We start from the raw sequence: 26,388 nt of genomic DNA, 5'->3' as shown, positions 1-26,388 counted from the left end.
GCTCACTCGGTTGTTTTGTCAGATTCTTCTACCATGTCTGGGTTGGACGCCAGTGAGGATCTGGCAGGCAGCATGTCCGACGAGGCTTTTCTGGCGTCCATTTTGGGCATTCAGAGGGAACCACGGTGGACTATTTCCTAAGGGTATAGTGGGGTTCCGCAGTTTCTCCTTAGGGAAGAGGTTCCTACTGCAGTTGTGGGATGCTGTCCCGAGTCTGAGCATTCTCAGGTTTCCAGGACAGCTGTCTCTTTGTAGAAGAAACAGAAAACTAACCATGTTTCTTCTGCTCCTAGGGATCCACAAAATGAGTGGCAGGCCTTTACTCAGGGGTTATTTAATGCTATACTGTCGTTGCAGTCTCCTCAGGAGGTTTCAGTTCCTGCTCCTCCTTGGCCCGCCTCTTCCCCAAAAAGCCCAGGGAATTCCATTCTTCTAAGGTGGATTCTGATGATGACTCCCTTGCTTATTCTGCCCAGATTCCTTCTCTTTTAGACTACAGGTCTGAGGAAGAGGATTCTCATACTCTAGATAATCCCTCTGAGGGAATTTCCTTTGGGACACAATCTCTGGGATGATGGACTTTAAGTGGGATTGTGCCCAGGTTTCGGATATCCATAAGAGGTATTGTGAGTTACTGCAAATGGAATCTCCTAAACCAGCGCCATTCCTCCTGTCTTGCCTGTTTTATTGGATGTTTTTTTCCAGTGCCGGATTCTCTGCCCCCTGCTCCCAGGAAGTCAGATATGTTTTACAGGGTGCCCGAGGATTATTCCTTTTTGTTCAAATGTTCTGCTGCTGACCCCTCTGTGGTGTCCGTCGCCTCTGATAAGCCATCTCAATTGCTTCCTTCATCTAAGTTACTGCCTTCTGACAAGGACAGTAGGACCATGGATAGGCTGGGTAAGAAAGTTTATATTTCATCTATCCTAGCTTTTAGGGTTAATAATTTTCAGACCCATTATCTCTATGTATGTCTTGGCTCTTCTTTCTCAGCCCTGTCAGGTTCTTTCTGATCTTCCAGACTCAGAGGGTAAATCTTCTGCTCTTTCCTTGCTTGGAACTTCCTCTCAGGTAGTTTCTCATTCTGTCAAATGTAGTTATGATGCTGCAGATGCCTACTCAAGGGCTGCTGCTTCTGGTTCGGTTCTGAAGAGATATTCATGGCTTCAGTTTTAACCTTTGCCTGATGATATTAAGGCTAAGTTGCTGGATGCTCCTCTGGATAATACTCTTTTGTTTGATGAAGTGGATGCTGGTTTATTTAAGTCTCTTCAGGACAACGGGAAGGCTTTACAGGAGCTTAAGCATGTCTTTGTTTCTCCTGTGCCTAAATTTGAATGGAACTACCCTTCTAAGCCAGCCTTTATTCGTAGGCAGTCTCGCCCTCCTTCTAAAAAGGTAAAAAGGGTAGTAAACGGACTCCTCCTGTTAAGGCCACTCAAACTGCAGGGATTCTTAAGCCTTCCTTTCCTGATAAACCAGGTACTGACTATCCACCCATTCCCAGCCACATTCTTCTTTCTCTTCCTGTTTGACTCCAGATCACCCAGGATTCTTGGGTTTTTGTCAATCATTTATCAAGGGTACTTCATGGTCTGGATTTCCCGTCCTCCTTTTCATAGGTTGATACTAAGCTATCGGCCCTAGGGCATATACAAGCCTAGCCTTAATAATTCTTTGGATAATTCTTCCCACCAATATTTACTTCCCTGGACCCCTGTCTAGCAGGGTGACTGACATGATCCCCGGGGTGAATTTCCTATCTCCCATCCACTCGTCAAGATTCCTTTTGAAGAGGGCCAAGGAGGCGCTTTGCTTTACATGTATGGGCAGTCTATTCCAGAGTATGGGGAGTCTCTGGGTCAGGAACCTATTCCTCCAGCATGTTTTGTTCATTGTTATGACAAGGTTTAGATCCCTGGAGCGTGTGGCTCTCAGGGATTGGGATTTCTTTAAGTGGAGCATGTCCAACAGCTCAGGATTTGACATGACCTTGTATGTTAAGCACCTCTCAGTAGACGATATGCCACAGAGTATAGCTGGAGTTTTTTTTAAACGGTCAGCATAGGGCATCTGCTTTAGGCCAGTGATTCTTTTAGTGAGGTACTTCTGCAGCCTTTCCAGCTGTTGCAGGTATCTTGTGAGGTACATACCAAATGGGGCAATGTACTCTATAATGAGTTCATGTTTTTTCCCCAAAGGGGATAACTGTACATTTCTTGACATTAAGCTTGAGCCTATGGCTCTGGCACCAGGCATCTGTTTCTGTAAGGTCCTTTTGTAGAATATCCACATCATTTGGGGATTCAATAATGGCTCCCAGTATACAGTCATCTGCAAACTTTTGTTAGCCAGAGTCCCTTAGTGTTGGCCTACACTTCAGAGAAGTAGATGCCAAACAAGAGCAGTCCCAGGGACTGAACCCAGAGGTACTCCCCACTTGTCTGGAGCTGGATTTGGAGTCGGCTACCTTTACAGTCTGTGTTCTGTCAGTAAGCCAGTTGGCAACCCATCGAGTGACGTAGGGATTTATGCCCAGCTTAGCAAGTTTATTTTTGATTCCAGAGTGGGGGACGGTGTCGAAGGCCTTGGCAAGGTCCAGATAGGCTGTGTGGACCGCCTTATCCTTGTCCACAGCTCTGGGAGACTGATTCGAAGAAGTCAATCAGGTTCAGGAGACAAGATCGGCCCTTCACAAAACCAAACTGGGTGGGGTCTAGTGTTTGAAGGTTGCCAATGTCTTTGTTTATAAGTTCCATGATAATGCGTTCAATGCCCTTGCAGATCAGTCTAGTCAGACTGATGGGATGGTAGTTCCCAGGAACCAAGGTGGATCTCCCCTTGTGGAGTGGGATAACTGTAGCTCTGCGCCACTCAGTGGGCACGAAGCCTGAGGTGAGGCTATGATTAAACATGACACTTAGGGGAGGTGGCAGTTCATTTTGTAGTTCATGTAGTACACAGCCGGGGATGTCATCTGATCGCTTTGGAGAGTGCAATTTCTACCTGTGTGGCTGTGATTACCAGAATTTGGCAATCTTTTGATATTGAGATGGGCCCTTTAGGGGAGAAGTTGGCACTAAATCGATCTGCCAGGATATTGGCAATATCCTTGGGATCAGTATATTTAATGCCATTCTGTTGTAGCTCAGAACAAATCTGAGCATTGCCGTTTAGATTCTTGACATAACTATAGAATGCCTTGTGGTTGTCTTTGGAATCTTTGGCAATTTTATTTTCATAACTTGCTTTGGAGGATTTTATGAGGGATCTCGGCTTCTTACGGAGGCTGGTAAGGGAGTTTTTTTGCATCCTGGGGATTTTCCTCTTTTCTGCAACAGTTTCTTCCGTCTGTTGTACAGTTTGTTTATGGCAGGGGACCACCACATTGGCTTCCTTTTTTTGGAGGAGAGCGTCTTGGCTCTACGTGGGATGGCACGATTCATACACGAGTGGATGTGCTCATACAGTGCCTTAGTGTAGATTCAGCAGTCGAACTTTCAGCTCCTGTCTGCATAGGTGTCATGAAGTTTGTCGCTTCTAACTTGAGTAGCATGAAGTTGGCTTTGGAGAAGTTTTTTACGGATGTTTCCTTAATGGGGGTGGGGGTGGGATGTGGATGTCAAGGGTGATTAGCTTATGGTCAGACCTGACCAATGAGGGGGTGACCACTGGTGTGGAGCATCTATCTCCCATGTTGGTAATGACCAGGTCTAGGATATTGGACCCCTAGTGGGACAATGGATTAGTCGATCCAAGGCATTGGAATTTATGAATTCCAAGAACCACTGGGAAAAGGTGTTGGTACCAGAGTAGTTTTCCCAGTTAATGGCAGGGTAGTGGAAGTTACCCAGTATTAGGGTGTTTGGTTGTATCTTAATATTTTCCAGTATGTTGTTTAGAAAGTGAGAATCTTGTGCCATGGTGGGAGATCTGTAGCAAGCTATAATTTGGATTGCAGTCTTACCTAGTGTTAGTTGCACCTGGAGAATTTCAGATGCATTGTGTTGGGCAACTAGCCTGGAGGTGTGAATGTCCTTGGTGAATATGGTTACTCCTCCACCTTTAGTATTTCGGTCTTGGTTTGTTGGCCGAAAAGTGTAGTAAGAGTTGTAGCCTGGTACTGCAGGAGTGCTCTCTGGAGCCTTGAACCAGTACCCCTTTATGGGTATTCCTCTGCCACCTCGGGAACAGCTTCCTTTTTTTACCCAGAGGTTCTTCTGGACCTCTTGTCTCAGGGTACTGTTCATGATGTGCCTGTGTCCCAAAGGGGGAAAAGGGTTTTATTCAAGAATTGCTTCCTGCCATTTTCATTTCTGTGCTTTGCCCTTTGGCCTTTCTACTGCCCCAAGGGTGTCCACCAAATGCCTCACTCCTGTGATTGCCTTTTGCAGGCTTCAAGGGATCCAAATCTTTCCTTATTTGGAAGACTTGCTGATTCATGCATTTTCTCCAGAGGTCCTTTTGCAAAGTCTTCATTTTACCATTTCTCTTCTTCAGAGCCTGGGGTTCATAAACTTCAACAAGTCTTCTCTCACCCCTTCTCAGGATTACATATTTTTGGGTTGCAGGCTTCAAAGATGGTATCAATGCTGGCATCCCTGCCTCCTCCTAAGACATTAACTCTCATTTCTTTCTTTCAAGCTGTTCTTCCCCTGGCCTCCATTTCAGCCAGGGTGTTCCTGAGAGCTCTGGGGTTCATGGCTTCCACCATTCCAATGCTTCCTCTGGCCAATCTCCACAAGAGGAAGTTCCAGTGGTTTCTGAAGTCAGTGTGTCTTCAGCATGCGCATCCTCTAGACCTTCCTGTTCCTCTTCTCCCGTGTCTCAAGGATCAACTTCTTTGGTGGATTCAACAGTTGTCTCTGAATCCAGGGCTCCCTTTTCAGTCCCTGCTTCCTTCTCAAGATATGTTCACAGATGCTTCAGATATGGGATCAGGAGCAACGTTTGGCTCCCTAAGGGTTCAGGGATTGTGGTCGCCTCATCAGCGGGAGGAGCACATCAACATCAAAAAGATGAGGGCTCTTATGCTGGCTCTTCAGGCCTTTCATCCGCTCTTCTCTGCAGGGCCTCTCAAGGGATCCACGGACAATACCACAGTCATATCAACAAACAGTGGGGTATGAGATCCTTCCGTCTTTGCCGGCTGGCACTTCTGGTATGGGATCTGGCTATCCAATATCGTGCGACTTTTCAGGCAGTTTACATTCCTTCTGATCAGAACATTGTGGCAGACACACTGAGCAGGTCCTTCACAATCCCACGAATGGATACTTAACAGGGTCGTTTCTGATCATTGTTCACCAGTGGGATACTCCTCAAGTATCATTCATTTGCCTCCCCTCTAAACAGACAACTTCCTCTGTTTTGTGCCAAAGTCCCATGTCCTCTGGTATGGAAGGTGTATGCCCTCATTTTCTTGGAAGGGGATGTTTCTTTATGCATTCCCTCCCCTTCCTCTCATTCCAAGAGTCCTGTTCAAGATTCAACAGGATGTTCCCAAAATCTTGCTGGTGACTCCAATTTTGGCCGCAACAGCACTGGTCCCATCTACTTCTGCATCTAGCCAGGGGCAATCGTCACAAGTTACCTCATAGGGTGGATCTCCTCACAAAAGACGAGGGGTCTCTCATCCATCCCCACCTGTCCATGCTTCACCTGACATTGCGGGTGATAGGGTTTTGATTCCTCATAGACACCTTTTCTGGAGGACATGCTGCAGGTCCTGCAGGAGACCAGGAAACCTACTACTAGGAAATCTTACTTATCTAAATGGAAAAGGTTTTCCATTTGGTGTCTTTCTCATGACCTGGACCCACTTTCTGTGGATGTTCCCTTGGTTCTTTCTTATTTGTGTGAGTTGCTCAATTCTGGTTTGGCCTATTCTTCTAAGGCCCACTTATATGCTCTTTGCTTGTCTGCCTCTAACTCCCCCGTTAGCTTCTAGATTGGAGGCTAAGCAATTTCTTAAAGGCGTCCTTAATATTAGACTTCCCAGGAAGCCTGTTCCTCCTCCCTGAGATCTTAATTTTGTTCTGGAAAACTTAAATCAGGCTCCTTTTGAGCCTGCTGTTGCAGCTTCCTTGCAACATTGTTCTTGCAAGACACTTATTTTGTTAGCTCTTACTTCTGCCAGATGGGTGCCTTGAGTTGCAAGCCCTTACGGCTTGTCCACCGTTTTTGATATTTCATGAGGACAGGGTGTCCTTGCATACTGATCCTTCTTTTATGCCCAAGATGGTTAATGAGTTGTCACTTAATCAGTCTATTAATTTGCCTATCTTTTTTCCCTCTCCGCAATTTGACAGCGAGAGGGTGCTACATACATTAGCTGTGCATAGACAGCTCAGATTTTATTTGAATAAAACTAAAGCTATCAAGACGTTTGACCAGTTATTTGTTCCCTTTCATCCTAGGTCTTTAGGTATGGCTGTTTTCAAGCAAACTATTTCTACTTGGATTTCAAAGGCTATTTCCTTTTGCTACACGAAACCTTTTCATGGCAAGTGCCTTCCTTCTTCTGTTAAGGTTCATTCCACTAGAGCGGTGGCTTTTTCTGGTGCCTTTTTCAGAGGCTTAGATGCTAACTTGATTCCTGAAGCTGCTACCTGGACTTCTGTGCATACCTTTACCAAAACATTGCCAGTTGGATGGTTTCTCCAGAGCCAGAGCTGGCTTTGCTGCTGCCATACTTCATGGCTTCTTGGAGGGCCCCGCTGCTTCCTCCTCCCATGTTTCTTCTTGAGCTTTTGCACTCTCCCATTAGTAAGGAATAGTGCAGCGGTGAATGTAAGGACATAGTACAGTTCTGTAAAATCTTACCATAATGGTAGATGTCCTTGCCTTCACCGCTACAATATTCACTCCCTCCATCACCCTGGTCTTTTTCTCTTTCTGGCTGTGCAGATTCTCCTTGGTTTTCCTTGGACTGCTGTTCCTACAGGGGCAATCTGTTCTGAAGATGGTATGCCTGAACATCACCTTTATGCCCTACCTTACACAAGCAGTGTGCAGGTGACATTCAACATACCTTAAAGCAATGGTAGACTTTTGTAAACTGGCCGGATGGAGGGCTTTCGTCATGCTAAGATTTTACACAACTGTACTATTTGATTTTTAATAATCTTATGGTTAGAATTGAAAGAATCAACTCTTTTGATTTAAGAATGCTCTTGTACCAAAAATCTAACAGTTTATATTTGGAGTATAACTTGTGCCCCTAACTTAACTCTGTATTAAGAAAAATTGCCAATAAAGATTGCTGGGTGAAAAAAAAAAAAAAAAAAAAACTGTATGCCCTATCTGCAGCTTTGACTGTGGCAATCTTCTTAATACCTGAACTCCGGAAAATAGGATTACAAAAAAACAGCTACTACGATTACCTAAAAAGTACATATAGAGCAGTAATGAGGCAGACAGGAGTAAACTGCAGGTGCCTCTGTATGCTGTTGTATATAGCTTTTCCATTCACTGCTGGGAACATGTCACTTAAAAGCAGATTCTCCCCTGTGCTTAAATTCTTCCTGTTTAGTAGTGTAATGATGGTACCTATTTCAATGACAAGAAAAAGTTTTATTTTTATTATGCTATCAATCCCTGTTTCAAGCACTTTTCCCCACTCTGTGTAGTAAATACGAAAAAAAAAAAAAAAGATAGCAGTAATTTTAAGGAGGTGAGCATAAAGTAGCATGCTGACAGCATGTAAATAAGCCAACCATGTGAAAAAGCATATTTAATTGGACAATCAGTGTGGTAATAAGACAAGAGAATATAAGAGTATTCATGTACAAAAAAGGTAAGATAGAATCAAAAGGTAGTAGAAGTCCAGACAAGAGCATGCTATGTTGCTAGAAAGTAAACAAGGAGATATAAAGTTCTAGAAACAACAGTAACCCCATCATAACACACCTAAACCAAAATGCACTCCAGCTTATGCAAGGTCCAAGACCCATTTCAGTAACATCACAAATGGTTTCTCATCCAGAAAAAGAGGTCACTGTTCCCCTCTACTCGTCACTCATTAGACCCATTATAGAGTACAACACCTCTTTTGGTATGTACCTCACAATACATCTACAACAACTGGAAAGGCTGCAGAAATACCTCACAAAGAGGATTACCGGCCTCAAACAGATGCCCTACGCAGACATTCTCAAAAAACTGCAGCTTTACTCCTTTGCATATCGTCTACTCAAAGGCGATCTCTGCCCAACATACAAAGCTATGTCAAACCCAGAACTGGTGGACATGCTCCACTTAAAGAAATCACAATCCCTCCGAGCTACACACTCTAGGGACCTAACCCTTGTCACCACAATAAACAGAACATGCTGGAGGGATAGATTCCTGTCCCAGAGACTTCCCATACTCTGGAAGAAACTACCTATCAAATAAAGCTCCCAATTATCACTCTTCAAGAAAAATGTTAATGATTGGATGATAGGAAATTCACCCCGGGGATCGCTTCTGTGGCTCTGCCAGACAGGGGCACAGGAAAATAATTTTCTTGGGTGGCGAAAGCCAGGGTACCATTTGGTTAGGCTTATATAGGCCCTAGGGCCAACAGCCTAGTACCTACCTATGAACCTATGAGTAGGGCAGCAGATTAAATCAACAGGTGTTTAACACAATATGTTGTTGCGTCTTTCGGCTTTTCCCTGTTAGGGGTCGCCACAGCGGAACTCCGGTCCACTAATGATTGGCAGCTGATTTTTATGTGCCGAGTTGCCAGCCCTGACGCACAATCTTCAACGAAGGTACGCCAATTCACGCATGTCTCCACGCAGAAGACGATCTAGCTGAGAGTCGAACCGCACAGCGTCTTACTGTGAGGCGACAACGCTCCCGCAGCACCACCACCGCGGATATGCATTCAATTAAAACTGAACATTACCGTAACATCACATTCAAGTTTCTGAAACAATGTCAAAACCTGCTTTGGTATTCTAAAGCAAAATATATAAGAACAAAAAAAAAAACACATTTATACAACTTGTAAATCATTTATACATACTCACAAACTTACAAGTTTTTGATGGAAGTGTCAAAAACTTCCGATTAATAAAGTCACATAATAATGCTACCTTAAAGCAGAATATAAAAAAGCAGCTGAACACAACCTGTAAAGCATTTTTTTTTTTTTTTTACAATCTGAAGCATTAACAGCAAGCTCAAAGGTTATCTTTAAGCAATTCAATATAACCGCTTTCTGTATCCATCTTCATTATAAGCCAATTAGCCTCCAAAATGCAACAAGAAACAACTGTCACATTTATGGCACTGACATTAAAAGGAAGTACCAGTCTGGAAACGCAAAAAAACAATTACAGACTAAACATACACTGCTGTCCAAGCTTAGGTGGTACACAGCACCACGGGACAGTATTACATAATATGCTCAAGGAGAAATAACTAACTACAGAATATCACAAGTAACACTTTAAAGAGGAGGAGAAGCCTCAACTTTAGCCTGTACAAGATGGTCAGTACACGTTAAACAGGCTAATGTTCTCATCACATCCAACTCATTCCAGAAAGACTGTCATGTGATACCTACAGAAATGTCTGTCTGTAATTACAGACATCACCGATTAAACACTACAGAGAACCTCAGGCACCTACTAGTTCTTAACATCTGGTATAAATGACAACTGGAAACGTCACCCAATATATTATTCAAAAGTATAGAAAAAGCTACCACAGTCAGTGTGCAAGTCTAAAATGTAACGTCCAGGCATAAATAATTAGTGTACGGTAATATTTAAGCACAAGAATTATATTAACATGCCCTACCATACCATGAATCAGGTGGGGGGGACATAACAGCAGGTACACCTTCTGCTAAAGCAGATCACACTCTTTCCTTAACTCCTTCATTCTTAAATGCAATAATCACTCCTCACTGATAGTAACAGTGCATGAAGACCAAATGGTGAATGACCAGTATTAATACAATTAGTATCTCGGTCATCTCAGACAACAGACAACCTAGGAAAGTGTTGGCAGATGACACTCCCTAAGTGGAAGCGTGGTCCAACGTAGTCAGTGAACATACAGGGGACAGCAAGATGTCTGCTACATTGTAAGAGACAAAAAAAAAGACTGAAGTTAGACAGCACCTCTCTCAAGACATCCTTAAGCTCCTTGCTTGTTCCTGCTTAAAATTTGGATTGACTAGGGAAGACTGGAGTGTTGGTAGACCCAGAATGTGAGACAGTGAGTCAGCTATCAGAATGACAGAAAGTGTTATTACAAAATATATTTTTCAGCATAACTCATATGAACCCTTCTAAACAATTCAAGTATATTTAATTTGAAATCTTCCAAAATTTAAGATACGAATAAATGCAGTGATGGTTCTTGAGCAGTACACTTCACAATCACCAAAGAACTTTGACATTCTAATAAAGTTTCAACATACTTCATACTATCTGATGTGCAACCTGTGTCGGATACACAGTTCCAAGTTGGTGCTGGAAATGTATCAAGTGACCAAATCACTAAAATAATAAGCAAACATCAAAAATACCAGACCATGCAGAATGCACACTTCATTTACAAGAACAATAAAAACACACCAAACACTACAGTAACCAGACCCTAGACAGTCACAAAGAATGTAAACAAACAGCTATTGAGAAGTCATAACTTTTAATATTTATTTCACAGTAAAAAAAAAAAAAAAAAAAAAAAAAAAAAAAGGCATGCACAGCACACAAGTCTTCACCTGTTCTAGATATACATACATCGCCATCCATAGCACCCTTTTCCCAATTTTGGCGGTGGTGGTGCTGCGGTAGCACTGTCACCTCACAGTAAGACGTTTTCCTGTTTGATTCTCAGCTAAAGCATCTTCTGTGTGGAGACATGCATGAATGGGCATACCTTAGTTGAAGGTTGTGTGTCAGCTTGGCACGTAAAAATCTACTGCCAATCATTAGCGGACCGGAGTTCTGCTGTGGCGACCCCTAACCGGGAAAAGCCGAAAGACGCAACAAGCTTATGGGGGCCAGCTGTCACACCTACAGTGATAATTCTCCAGAGCCAATGTTCAAACTCACCAGGTGGCTAGTCCAGTGTATTTAAGTACATTAAACATATACTTGTTTATTTGTCTTTTGTTAACCAGGTTAGTCCACTGGGCAGGTAGCCCATTTTCAGTGGAGACCCGAGGAGAAAAGCTCCACATAAAGAAACAAATGATAAAGTTAATACTGCAATAATATGAATTTAGATACACAACCATATACATTCATGCTATATATGAAATGAGGGTATACAATAGGTCAGCAGAAAGAAAAATCATTAAAATAACATAAATGATGAAGACTGAGTTGGCAGAGAGACGGAAGTATTAAAGAGAGAGGTAGAGGGGTGGGAAATAAAGTTTAGGAAAGTCAAGAGCATAAAGATAAGGAGGAGGGTGGGAGGTGTAGTACTAATGGTAGAGAAAAGAAGAGATTTAGGTAGAGCATAGGTCAGCAATACAGCTGAGGAACCATACTGCTGGAATTAAGAGTGATTAGAGAGTCAGGAGAGGAGAAAATGATATGGTCTAGCAATTAAGAGAAAGGAGGGTGCAATACAAGTTTTGATTGGCTAGATTGATGTTAAGCAGCTATTTAATCTAAGATTAAAGTGTTCTTTCATTTATCTGAAGAAGGGCAGAGCCCAAAAGCGCTTATATTTGTCCAGTATTGCCTGTATCTGCTTTTTATTGTTTTCTCGTTTATTATTAAACTAGTGTTTTATTTTGGATAGTGGAGGTCTACACTGTTTATTTGCCTTGAATAATATTTGTACTCTGCAGACTTTTAGTTGGTTGCCCCATTTTGCTTTTTGTGCTTTTCTTTTTTCTTTTTGTGCTGGGTACACACCTGCCATCAATTAAAGAGACTCCGATTAACACTAAAGTTCAGCTGTCCAAGTAGGATTTTCCTGACATTTACTCAGTTGCCTGCTACAGTAAAAGTCATGGTTCACAGAGAGCTTACAAAGCAACAAAGGGATCTCATTGTTGAAAGTATCAGGAGAAGGGTACAAAAAATTTCGACAGCACTGGATATACCACTGAACACAGTAAAGACAGTCATCAAAAAGTGGACAAAATATGGGACAATAGTGGCGTTGCAAAGAACTGGACGTCCCTCCAAAATTGATGAAAAGACGAGATGAAAACTGGTCAGGGAGGCTGCCAAGATACCTACAGCAACACTGAAGGAGCTGCAGAAATTTCTGGCAAGTACTGGTTGTGTACTATATGTGACAACAATCTCCCGTATTCTCCATATGTCTGGACTATGGGGTAGGGTTGCAAGACAGGACCCTTTTCTTACACAGAAAAACATCTAGGCCCAGCTAAATTTTGCAAAACAATACATCAAGTCTCCCAAAAGCATGTGGGAAATTATGTTATGGCCTGATGAGACCAAGGTTGAACGTTTTGGCCACAATTCCAAAAGATACATTTGGCACAAAAACACTTTGCATCACCAAAAGAATACCATCCACACAGTGAATAATGGTGGTGGCAGTACCATGCTTTGGGGTTGCTTTTCTTCAGCTGGAACTGGGGCTTAAGTCAAGGTGGAGGGAATTTTGAACAGTTTCAAATACCAGTCACTTTTGGCCCAAAACCTTCAGGCGTCTGCTAGAAATCTGTGAAGGTGAAGAGAAATTTCACCTTTCAACATGACAATGACCCCAAGCATACATCCAAATCAACAAAAGAATGGCTTCACTGCAAGAAAATTAAAGTTTTGGAATGGCAGTTAAAGCAAGGTCAAAGATTGCCTTATATACAAGACAGAGATTGCTTCTGAATAGTCTTTATGAAATAAAATAAAGTGACTGTGATTTCAGACGATCCACATAGGAAAGATGCTGAAAACCTTTAATTTTCCTTGTGAAGAACTTCTGTGGTCTCTCCAATGGCTGCGGGTGCTTGGAAAGGTACATACCAAAAAGGGAATAATAAGCAAAGAGTACAGGGAGAACGTCATTCTTACCACTGTGGAGACGTGGTGGTCAAAGGTAAGTTTGCTGTCAACCTGTGTGCCCAGGTCTCTCGCCACTGAGTGCGTACTTAAGATGTTGCTATTGATGTGGTAGTTAGCAAGAACATCACCCTTACCGAAAGGGATAATACATTTTTTTGCACTGAGTTTAAGCCCATGACCTGGGCACCAATCATTTGTTTGTGTAAGACCCACTTGTAGGATGTTGACATCATCCTTACCGAAAGGGATAATACATTTTTTTGCATTGAGTTTAAGCCCATGACCTGGGCACCATTCATTTGTTTGTGTAAGACCCACTTGTAGGATGTTGACATCATCCTTACCGAAAGGGATAATACATTTTTTTGCATTGAGTTTAAGCCCATGACCTGGGCACCATTCATTTGTTTGTGTAAGACCCACTTGTAGGATGTTGACATCATTTGGAGATTCTATGACTGCTTCCAGTTTGCAGTCATCAGCAAACTTTGTCAGTCACAGACCTTTAGCTTTTGCTTGTACTTTGGAGAAATAGATTCCAAACAATACAGATCCTGGTACTGATCCCCATGGAACACCACTGGTTACAGATCTGCAGTTGGAGGTGGATTCCCCTATTTTGCCTATATGGGTTGTATCAGTGAGCCAGTCAGTGGCCCATCTAACGATATAAGGGTTGATGCCTAGCTGAGTAGGTTTGTCAATGATGACTGAGTTTGGGATAGTGTCAAACACCTTGGCTAATTCTAGGTTGGCAGTATGCACAGATTTCCCTTCATCCAGGGCCTTGTGACCGTCTCAAAGAAGACCTCCAGGTTTAACAGGCATGATCTCCCTTTGATAAATCCAAACTGAGTACAGTCAAGTGTTTGGAGATTGTTGATAAAGATCCATGATGATTTGCACCATTGCATTGCAGATGATGTTAGTCAAGCCCATAAGTCTATAGCTCCCGGGGTCAGTGGAAGCACCACCTTTGTGCAAGGGAACAATGGTGGCCATTTTCCATTCAGTTAAGATGATGCCTTTGCTTAGACTATGACTTAAAAGTGTACCCAATGGTGTTGCTAATTCTTGTTGGAGGCCATGTAGGACCCAGCCTGGGATATTATCAGGTCGCATAGATGCTGTGTTTTTGGCCTTAGAGAGGGAGCTTATGACCTGCTCTTTAGAGATACAATGTAGGGGACATGTGGTAGGGATGTCAAGGGGGTACGTGTGGCAGGGATAGGGGAGTGAAGTTTACAGAGAACCTGTCAACCAGCAGGTGAGCTATGTCCACGGGTTCAGTATATGTGGTATCTAACTATCAGTTCGGCACAAATCTGGGCCTTTTCTTTTAGGTTACAGATGTAACTAAAGAATGCTTTATGGTTGTCTTCAGTTAAAGAAGCTAATTTGGATTCATAGTCTGCTTTGGAAGAATTCACAAGAAGTCTTATTTGCTTGTTTAAGCTGAGAAGGCAGTGTTTCCAGTTTAGGGCTCGCTCCCTTTTACTCTTAGACAGCAATTTCTTCCTCTTGTTTTAAAGCCCGTTAATGGCAGTTGTCCACCAGGCAGGTTTGGTCTTCCTTGAAGACCTTGTTTTAGCCCTATCAGGTAAGGCCGAGTCAATGTAGTTATACAGGTGTTTGTATAAAGAATTGGTGTACAACTCGGCACAGTTGTCAGTTCCATCTTGGGGGGGGGGGGGTTGTAGTGATGCTATTTATACCATCCCGTAATTGGTTATAATCTGCTTTGAAAAAGGTTTTTTTTTTAGCTTAGTTGCTGCTAGGGCGGGGTCAGGTGTGATAGTTACTTAAAATGAGACTGATTTGTGGTCAGATCTCACCATGGAAGACCTCACAGTGGGGGTGCTACAGTGGTCCCCCATATTGGTAAACACTAGATCCAGGATGTTGGCAACCCCTGTGGGGGTGTCAACTACCTGGTCCAGGGCATTGGTGCTGAAAATCGAGGAACTTTTGGGCAAGCCAGTTTGAGCACAAGCAACTTAACCAGACAATGGATAGGTAGTTAAGAGTCACCAAAACCATGGTGTTCAGAAGCATCTTCATAGACTCAAGTATATCCAAATAGGCAGAGTGGATATCTATTTGGATCTAACTGAATCTATCAAGATACATCCAAACACCATGTTTTGGCCCCTTAGCCACGTCAGCAGGATATGCAAAATTGAAATGCAAAAGTGAAGTATTGTCAACTAGCTAGCACACACACTTTTAGCTCTGGGTGATCGGAAGGTTGTAGATTCTGTTCCCACACCGGATGACTAGATTAATTTCCCCATCGCTGGCACTGCTCTCTTTAGTGCGCTATCCTTTGCCTTAGATCTTAAACCAAGACCCCATCTGCCCAAGTTGGGGCTAGATGAAGTGGATATGAAATATCCCACAGCACTTACAGAAACAGTAAGGGAATGTCCCCAATGCATTGGTCAAACTTTCCCCCATAAAAGGACAAATACCGTCGCCAATCTCCTCTGAAAAGAGACTACCAAACTAGTGGGAATAATCCACACAACAAGAAGACGGACAACAATGCCTTTTAAGTTCAGTAAGAAAGTCGTGCAATGAGATTTAAAAAAGCAGTGCAGTTTTCACAATATTTCCTTATTTTTGGGGTGCAGATTATCTAAATTGTAGTGCTACTACTACCCAAATATCAACCAATACATTACTTGTGCACGCTGTCTGCACAAAATGTTAACAGGGCTGAGTTTTTAAACTGTAAAAAATCATCTTTATTCACACTAGTGGCTCTTATGAAATGGCTGCTTTTCAAATACTGGGCATATAATGCAAAACAGTGCAATCAATTCTAAAGATACACACTTGTAAAAACACAGAAATCCCTGGATCCCAAGTATTAATAGGTTTCAATTTTTTCTGATTAAAGTAATTTTAAATACACACAAATACGTGTTGCAGATATCTGCATGTTTTATTATGCTATACAGTGACCCTCTTGATCTACCCCATAATCTGGTTAAAAAACAAAAATAACATAAGTAAAATGACATACGGTATACTTTTTAGCAAACTCGCCGTCATCAAAATATGTTAATAAACAGTAAACATCGCCCCCCCCCCCGAAAAGTGAAAACATGATAAATAACCCCAATGACAGCAAGCATACCTTACAGCCCAGGCCAAAAGCTTCTTCTCCAAAGTTACCACTCAGACCAATTCTGCCAAAACCAATCAGACATTAACAACTTCACAAGAAAACTTGGACGATAAAGAGTTCCAGTCAGTAATTTTAAGGTACACTTGTATGGTAAACAGACCACTAAGCGCTAATACTCAACCCAAAACAAGAATTCTAATCTAGGAGACGCTTCTCTAACCACCCGCCTCCCGATTTGAGCAGTTATTTTCGCGATAACAAATGCGACTTATAACTTTCGGGAATTGTAGTCTTTCGAGTTGTATGCGATGCGTAACTCTATTCTTTGTTGCGATACAGAAAAAAATGTACTTATGAAAAGGAGTTTCGCGCAGGAATGGGCGTGGCCTGCGTGATTGACAAGCCAGAAGCTTGCGATGGACTACGCTAATGTGGCATGATTGACACTGAATGCAGATTTGCTAGTGAGTGACATCCTGCATACGTTGTTTCGTGACTAGTTTACGAATAATCGTTGTATTCTCCTTAAGCAGAACAGCAAACCATGTTCTTTTTATTTTTGTTTCCAGAAATAGATCTTACAGCAGAAAGTGAATGTATATGAAATGAAGTCAGCGGGTGTAAACAGCAGGTGAACGCATTTCTACTGTGTTGTCATCCCAGTAAGCAGGCAAACACTAAAACTTCTGTGCACCTAAACTGAATAACCCGTTACAGTAATGAAAAGTAATTGCATGGTACTTGTGTATTATTGTAAGCAGATTCCACGGTCACCAATTGTAGCACGCAAAATCAATTTATGCATGTAACTTAACTGCAATCCTTCTCAGCATGTGTTCTGTAAATGTTTTTGGCCAAACTTATTACATTTCAGGATGATCAGACCCTCACAGACAGTTCCTGCGGTGGGACACTGTCGCGACACATTTCTCACCTTCCTTTGTTTAATAAGTCCCCTGGAAGGAAAAAAACAGCATGTCAAAATAGAGTAAAGCCGGATAGATTTGGAGAGGACTGTCGTCATACGCGTAGTTGGTACAAATAAAGTCTGTCGTGACACAAATGTTATGAAGGATAGCACGGTTTGGAAGGAGACATTTCTCATTTCCATGGTGACTGATGTGCTCCATTGGTTGGCCAAAACATGCATGTTTTACCTTTGACACCGTGACAACATCATAGGGAAAGCAGACTTGGGCCACAGAAAATCCTGCTTGTTACACATGTCTCTGAAGCTACTGTTGTCCGCCATGTGAGGTTCAGTTATTATAAACCTTTCTGTCTGTATTTCCATGCAGTTATTTCTCTGGCTAATGCAAAGTCCTGCCTGCTTCGACAAAAGAGATTCCTTTACACTTTGCTCGGATGACAGTCGTGCAGGGTTCTCTGGTTTGAAAGCATTATGCACTTGAACATGTTTTCTTACTTAGCAGTAAAAAAAAACACAAATAAAAAATCCACAAAGAGACCACAACAAGGCAGCACCAGAACACCAATGTACTTCCAATAGATTGCAGACTGCTCCAATATCAATATAAAGTCACCGTTTTATTAAAAGACACATAAAAAAATCACGAATTTAGCACTCATTCTCCACAGGAACTTCTTCGGAACTCAAATAGTACATACCCATTCAATGCTTAAGAACAATTTCAGTAAAAACACACCCAACTAATTAACCAATAAAATTCTATCTAGAACTGAAATGCTTCAATTTTAAAAGTGAGCAACCCAGGCCAGGATACTGGGTTGCATTTAATCTAATCTGCCATTTTAATTCACCGATATCAAGATGTTCATCCACAACCCTACCCAGCATATCTTTATCAATTTTGTCATAATAAGAAACCCAAAAGCATGATCAACATTAAAACTCAAATGCCTGTAGAGGGCATTAGTATTCTTTTGTTTTTTTAATATCTTGAAGATGCTCATATATGCGGTCCCTTAACCTCCTAGAGGTCTTCCCCATATAAAAAGTGAGGCATTGTTTACATTGGGCAAGGTAGACCACATTTCTACTACAACTATATTTGCCCTCTATTTTATAAAAATTGTTCCTAACCTTAAACTCAGTTTCACAAAGAATAGTGGGGCATTGTGCACAAGCACCACACGTTCTCATACCCAAATTCCCACTACATTTTTGTAATAGAGACTTTTCAAGCCAGTTTTTAAATGACACATCTTTCTTATAAACTATTGTGGGTTTGTCGTCCAGCTTATGAAAGGCATTTACTTCACCCCTGAAAATAACCCATTTTTTTTCTAATGATAGCCGCAATAGCCTGGCTATCCAAGTTATACAGTGAGACAAAGGTTCTTCCACTACACTGAAAACCAGTGTCACCAATCTGTGTCCCTTGATGATCGGTCACGCTCTTAATAGGGTTTCCACACCAGAGTATTGGTTGAAAATACTCACTTTCTCTTTTAACCAAAACCTCTCTTTTAATATCCTCCAAAAAATTCAACCGGATAACCCCTTTTAATAAATATATTCGTGACTATTTCACACGCATGCTGGAACATATCATATTCCGATATCATTCTTGCTACCCTAACCAGCTGGCCTTTCACAACAGATTTCTTTTGGTGCATAGTGTGCCAGCTGGTGAAATGAAAATACGTATTGGATTGGAGAATGTTGATTTACGATAAACATTTTAAAGAAATCTATCCATTTTCTTTATCTTTCTTAATTTTTATGTCCAAAAAATTTATTTTATTCATATCCCAATGGGTTGAAAAGGATAGAAAATCCACCATATTGTTAATATATTGCAATAATTAATTTAATTTATCAGAGGTGTCCTTCCATAAAATAAAAATGTTGTCCAAAAACCGGGTATAAATAACCCAACAATATTTAAATTTACTATTAAGGACATGTAAATCTTCCCATTCAGCCATGACATAGTTTGCGAATGGGGGGCACATGCTGCTGTGGTTTGCCTATAATATTGTCCCTCAAAATACAGATAATTGTTATCTAATACTAATTCCATTAGACTTGTCACAGCATTGACTCTCCAATTTTCTAGATGTAAACATTTAGTCAACTGATCTCCAAACCACCTTAAACCTATCTGGTGCGGAATAACTGAAAAACAGACTATGTACATCAGTGATCACAAATATCAATTCAGGATTATATTTTACACCACTTAATTTGTTTAGAAAGTGCCATGAGTCCTTACATATTTTGTCTGTCTTGTCCAGACCATTTTTCAAGCTAATGTCCAAAAACTTTGCAATAACACACGTTTTAGACCAAGCTCCATCCACAATTTAATGAAAAGGGGGATTATTCATATTAGAATGCATTTTGGGTATGCCAAAAATTCTGGCAACTGAAGGTTTTGAATTATACATAAATTGGAATTCTCTTTCTGAAATTTGACCTTGCAAAAGCATATCCTCTAGCATGCAATCCAGTTTCAGGTATGCTACATTGATTTAATTCAAGGAAACTTCAGTATATGTGTCTGTCATTAAATGTTGGTTCATGGTACTCAAATAATCAGAATGTTCCATAACAACCAGCCCTCCCCCTTATCTGGTTTCATAACCCATATTTTTGTGTCCTTACTTACACCATTCAATAACTGTTTTTCATGCCTATTTAAGTTTTCAAAATTACATTGGCACACATTTTCCACAACCTGCCTGAGTTCAAGGTTAGGAACGATTTTTATAAAATAGAGGGCAAATATAGTTGTTGTAGTAAAAATGTGGTCTACCTTGCCCAATGTAAACAATGCCCTGCTTTTTATGTGGGGAACACCTCTAGGAGGTTAAAGGACCGCATATATGAGCATCTTCGAGATATTAAAAAACAAAAGAATACTAATGCCCTCTATAGGCATTTGAGTTTTAATGTTGATCATGCTTTTCGGTTTCTTATTATGACAAAAATTGATAAAGATATGCAGGGTAGGGTTGTGGATGAACATCTTGATATCTGTGAATTAAAATGGCAGATTAGATTAAATGCAACCCAGTATTCTGGGTTGAATGAGGCATTATCCATTAGCTCACTTTTAAAAGTGAAGCATTTCATCTCTAGATGAAATTTTACTGGTTAATTAGTTGGGTATGTTTTAATGAAATTGTACTTAAGCATTGAGTGGTTTTGTATTATTTGAGTTCTGAAGAAGTTACTCTGGGGAATGAAAGCACTAAACTTGTGATTTTGATCTGCCTTTTAATAAGACGGTGATTTTATGTAATATTGGAGCAGTCTGCAATCTATTGGAAGTACATTGGTGTTCTGGTGCTGCCTTGTTATGGTCTCTTTGTGGATTCTATGTTTTCTTAATTACATTTTATTTTATTTTTGAACACTTGGGTTTTCAGGGGAAAACAGGAAAGTGTGGTACTTGGCGATAACATCGCGAATTATGGCTGCTCAGAAATCTGGTTGCGATAATACATAAGTACCTAATTCATTAATGGGTATGAATTCAGAAGTACCTGCCACTTATTAAGGAAAAGGAAATTCATCCCTGGTTTGGCACCCATGTCTCTAATGGACAAAGGCAGCCTGTAAATGGTTCCTGTCCCAGGCCCTTGCTTGTAAACATTTAATCTCCCAAACCACTGCTTACAATACTTATCCAGGGGGGCAGAACTTCTCAGAGATTTGGGATGCATGGTTAGGCTTAAAAAGACTGTTGTGGTCATTAGCCTAATAAACATCTATGAACAACACACTCAAGAAATCTTGAATTCTGAAGAAGAAATAAGGGATCTAGGGACCCAAGTAGATAGTCAGCTTTCCTTTGATAACCATGTTGCCAAAGTGGTTAGAAAATCCTTCTATGTGACCCATCTGATCACGAAAGAGTTTGCATCAAGATTTAAGGATGTAATGGTGCCCCTCTACTCTTCCCTCATCAGACCCATTATTGAGTACAATGCACCAATTGGAATGTACCTGGCTAGACATCTCCAGCAGCTGGAGAGACCACAAAGGTACCTAACCAAGAGGATTACTGGCCTCAAACAGTTGCCCTATGCAGCACGATTGAAAAAGCTAAGACTGTTCTCTGTTGCATACCGCTTTCTCAGAGGCGATCTCTGTCTAACGTACAGAGCCATATCCAACCCAGAATTGCTGAACATGCTCCATCTTAGCAAAACCAAATCTACTCGAGCTACACGCTCTAGGGATATAAACCTCAACACAACAATGAATAGAACATGCTGGAGGGACAGATTCTCTTCGCAGAGACTTCCCTTACTATGGAACAGGGTCCCGATCTACATAAGACAGAGCCCCTCACTATCACTCTTCAAGAGGAACCTTGATGAGTGGATGGGTAACAGAAAGTTCACACCGGGGATCACACCAACAGCACTACTAGATAGGGGCCAAGGGTACTAGCTGCTAGTACAAGGGTCTAGGGAACTACTAAAGTGGCGGTGAATACCACACAATGTGGCTGGGCTAATATATGCCTTCGGGCAGATAGCCCAGTACCAACCTATGAACCTATAAGAGCACAGCACACTCTTAATGCAATGCCTGCAGTCCAGTCATGTAGACCAGGAATAGAACCCCCAGCCTTGTGGTCTTCCAGCACCAAATGCAAGTGTGCTACATGTTATACTACTAACACTGCAACTACAACCGCCAGGTAGTTGGGACCACATCAGTGGCAGATTGGGAAGAGGAAGTGCTTTGGGGCAGAGCAGGTGACAGTGCCATTTTTTTGAATGCCTTCACTAGGCAGAGCTACAGACTTAATATGCCATTGCTGAAATAGGTTTGATGACCAGTCAATTTACCTGGTTATCAAACTGAAAATAAATAAAATAAGTAATGTGTATCACTTCATATAATCCCATTTAGCTCCAGCCCTGCATTCAGTGCTGAAATGCTAAAGACAGTTTGCTGCTTGTTTACCATATTATCTCCATCACGGGAGATATGTCAGATTGTGGACTGGAACCCCTATCTCCCTCCTATATTGTGCAAAGTGTCAAGAAGCTGATCTTTCCCACTTCCCACCTGGCTTCTCTAGTTCCTGAACTGCTGGTTGAACTTGCGTCACTTCACAGTGAATTAAGGGAGGAACAGAAACCTGAATTGAGTGTTGAACTGACCATCACCAGGTACTGACAGTTCTGTTCCATTAAATACCCTTTACAATTTTCTGCACTATAAATCATATGGCTGTCCATGTTTGCCTTGGCTGATAAACTACCAAACAGCAGCAGGGGTGACTCCAAAAACATAAATAATCACTTTTATTCATTGCATAATACTGTGGTAAATATGTTAATACTTGAATGCTCTTAAATTATCTCTGTAATCTTATTTACATTATTTAACTATGTATAATATCATCCAACAGCCACCAAAAATGTTATCTCACTTATGAAATTGTTGATATGGGAGATTTTTCCTACTAAGGACTTCACTGAAAAATATTGAATTCCCACTTTAACTTGAGAGACTCAATAAAATGGAGATTAATTCCGTTGCTGAATTTCCAGCTTTTCTATGCAATGAATATTCATGTGGACCACAGGCTGAATGCATAATTATTCATTACTGTTAGGTGACGTCACCGTGATTCTGGGTGTTAGGCATGGTTTGGGGGGGGCTTGCTACTGCGCATCTGGAGGGTTAATCAACATCAACAAAACCAAAAGGAGAGTGGATTATTAGAAGTGGAGAAGCCGATGTTTCAAACAATACCCTCAGGCGTTTCATGTAGAAATGGGCATGGCCATAGTAATCAACATGCCTAATGGCTGTGATGTAGCATGCAAATGATGCATGATTGACATGTCATGCAGATTTACCTGTGACATCATGAATATTCATTGTCTAACGTAGTTTACCTGCTTCCTCGAAGTAGTATGATCTCGGAGTTGCTATATTTGTATTTATATATGGGGGTGCAGGGGAAAAATAATATTTTGAGCTACATGGATACATGGATGTCTTTGCCACAAACTCTTGAAGAAAGAGGTTGAAAATATCAGATTCAAATGATGTTATGTTTACGTTTTAAACATTGCAGGAAGTGAAATAGAAAACTACTGCATCAGATGCACGGAGAAGAATAACGAGAAACTCAAATATAACTTAAATAATAGCCTGTTAGGCAGTGCCGACCCTGGGAGAAGAATACCGAGAAACTCAAATATAACTTAAATAATAGCCTGTTAGGCAGTGCCAACCTTAAAAAAAGCAGTGCAAAAAGGATATAAAGAAGAAAACAATACACTCTGTGCAGTCCCTCTTATAAAAGATATTTAAAGTAAAAGAATCTATTTTGTCAGCGGCTAATTTCACTTTTTTAAAAAACACATTTTGACAGGTTCAAGTTTGTTTTTCCTCCATGGTTTAAGATCTGTCCCAGTTACTTTTGCAATGGATTTGTGCTTTTGTTATGAAGCAATTGCCTTAAAATGCCCTAAACCACTATGCTTGACTGTACTGTGCTTAGTATGATATGATTGTTTGCTGTGAACATTAAAGTGCTGTTGCTTCTGACCCTATGGGTGATTTTTTACACTTTTGTAGTACAATTTCTCAATGAATGTTTTAGGGTTTTGCATCATAGTTTTGGTCTCTTCTTCAATATCATAACAAACCAAAGTGAATAGTAGACAATAATAAACTGACAAGCATAATAACATTATTTTCTGTTTCACTACGAGTACACAGTTACAGATCAGATGTGGATTACTACAGCTTACTGTATATTTTATGAAGTTTACATTTGCATTTAAAAAAATGTAATTACTATCCTAGTTTATTATGTGACACTCATCACCTTCTCTATAACAGTCACCAGTTCTAAGAGGGGTAACCCTCAGTTTTTGACTTAAATGGCAGTAGTTTGAGGGTATGCCTCTCAACAGTTTCTGCATGATAACTGTAAACAAAATAATAGGAGTTAAAGGATGCGCAATTAAGGAGACTGTAAATATTGCTGTAACAATAGTTGCCGCATGCCGGTAATAATGAATGAATATTCATGCAGACTTCCTCACCATCTCCATGTTTATTGATGTGGGCAGCCTGTTGGGTGGGGTTTGGGCGGGCCGGGCCTTGCTACTGTGCATGGTGGGGGGGGGGGTACTTTGTAAAATAATGCTGTGGCAAATGTTAGAGAATTGTAAGTTAATACTAGGTGGTCTTAGCTGGAATCAAGGAAGAGTAGGTGAGAAAGCTGGATGGCAGAGCTAACAGAAGAAGGGCGAGAGACATTACATCACAATCCACACTAATTCACATCCTCTTATTCCGTGAGCTTTCTAAGTCTGTACCAATATATAAAACGTATCCCTGATTTGAGAACTTTATTTGTAGCTCTGTCCTTGACTTGTTGGCATAAAGATTAAAAGTTATAATCGGTGAACAGCTAAAAAATAAATCTTGATCCCCACCTTTGCTTGAGCCCTACTGTGCATTTAAACTTTCATATCTTATTCCCATAACCTTTTCATTATAAGAAACAAACTGTGTACTTTTGTACAAAGTAGCGCTTCCATTTAAGCTCCAGGGAAAAGCAATCACACATGTATGGAACTTGTCACTGCCGGAATGGCAGTGCATGTGCAGCTTAGATAGCGACAACTGCTGTCTGAGTTTATCAAAAGAAAACTTCCGTTTAAGAGTGCAATAACCAGAAACTGTAATGGACCCAGAAGGAACCCCAAAGAAAAACTTGTCAACTTTAACCCATTGAAAAACTCTGTTCATAAATGATGAAGGATCCGCTGTATGTTTGTACCTTCGACCTGGCATTACTAAGCGTGTCTTAGCACCTCTAATTTTACATGGTGGGGGTGTACTATTGCAAATACATTTTTGGCCCAATAAACTCTGGAGCTTCACTGCCTCAGGAACACTCACAACTGACATGCACAGGGGGTGATTTCACCACGTGTCACTCAACAAGCAATATATGCATGATGTCACAGGCAAATCTGCATGCATGTCAATCATGCATCATTTGCATTCTACTACACAGCCAGCAGGCATGTCAACCACTCTAGCCATGCCCATTTTGCACAGACCTGAACCTGAAACCTGACCTGAAAGAAAATCAGCTACAAAAGGTGAGGATAAAACACTGACTGGGAAATGACTACAGCTGTTCAGTAAAAAGGAGTGCAGCTTCAGACATGACACTGAGTCACCTAAGGGAAGTATAATACAACTGCACACAGACCTGATTAAAATAAACATAACACTGATGGAGTATATCAACTCAAACAAAAGACTGGAAAAATGGAAGACGTTTTAAACAAATATTCAGATGAAATGATAAAACTGCAAAAATCTGAGGTCAAACTGAAGAAAAGACTGGATGAATGAGACTGCTCAAGAAGAGATGTTTAAAAACATAATAGAATTAGACAACAGAGCATGTAGGGAAAACCTGAGATTTTCTGCTGTATCAGAGAAGCTGGAAGGGACAGACAGTATTAATTTTATGAAAGTACAAATAAGCAGCTGGACTGGTATTCCACAGCAGGAGTTGTTAACTGAAAGGCCACATCATGTGTGCTCCAAACCAGGCTATGGAGAGCAATCTAGAGCTTAAATAATACAGATGCAATCCTACTAGCAGAAAGAGTTGATGCTGACAAAACTGTGGCAGAAGGACAAAGTGTTAAAAGTGGGAGAACAGCAGAGTGCTTGTGGATAATGATTACTCGTTGTACACCAAGCAGATGAGGAATACATTTATTCCACTTTTCATGGAATGTAGGGAAGCAGGTGTGAGATTCAAACTGCTGTACCCAGCTATCTTCACATTATTCTTCCCTGGAGGGACAAAATCATTTTTTCATGAAGTTCATGCCGAGGAGGAAGTACAAAAGTTTGTCCAACAAAAAGTGAGTTGTGAAACAAAAGGAAATTCCCCTTCTTTTTCTTCTGGAAATAAAAACCACAGAGAGAGTGCGCCAGTGAAACCATTTCCAATGTTGCAACAAAAAAATGTTTAAAAGAAGGAGAAAAAAGCACAAGAGCTGATTAGAAGAATTGAGAGTATGTTGGAATTGAAGCAGATACAGCATATGGGAGATGGAGGTGAACAGCACAGCAGTAAAACCAGTAACTTGGAAATTGGCAAATGTGGGATTGCAAAACAACTATTATTTGTGAAACATGACAGAACAAGAAAACCTGGAAATATTGGAATTTTTTGACTTTGTTAAACTTGTAAGGGACCCTAAATCATGTGCCTTACTTCGTCATTAATGTTATGTTCAGAAAAA

Source organism: Protopterus annectens, chromosome 8.part1 (assembly GCF_019279795.1).
Source record: "Protopterus annectens isolate FY-2018-M chromosome 8.part1, PAN1.0, whole genome shotgun sequence".
NCBI lineage: Eukaryota > Metazoa > Chordata > Ceratodontiformes > Protopteridae > Protopterus > Protopterus annectens.
Note: the sequence above shows the minus strand (reverse complement) of the source record.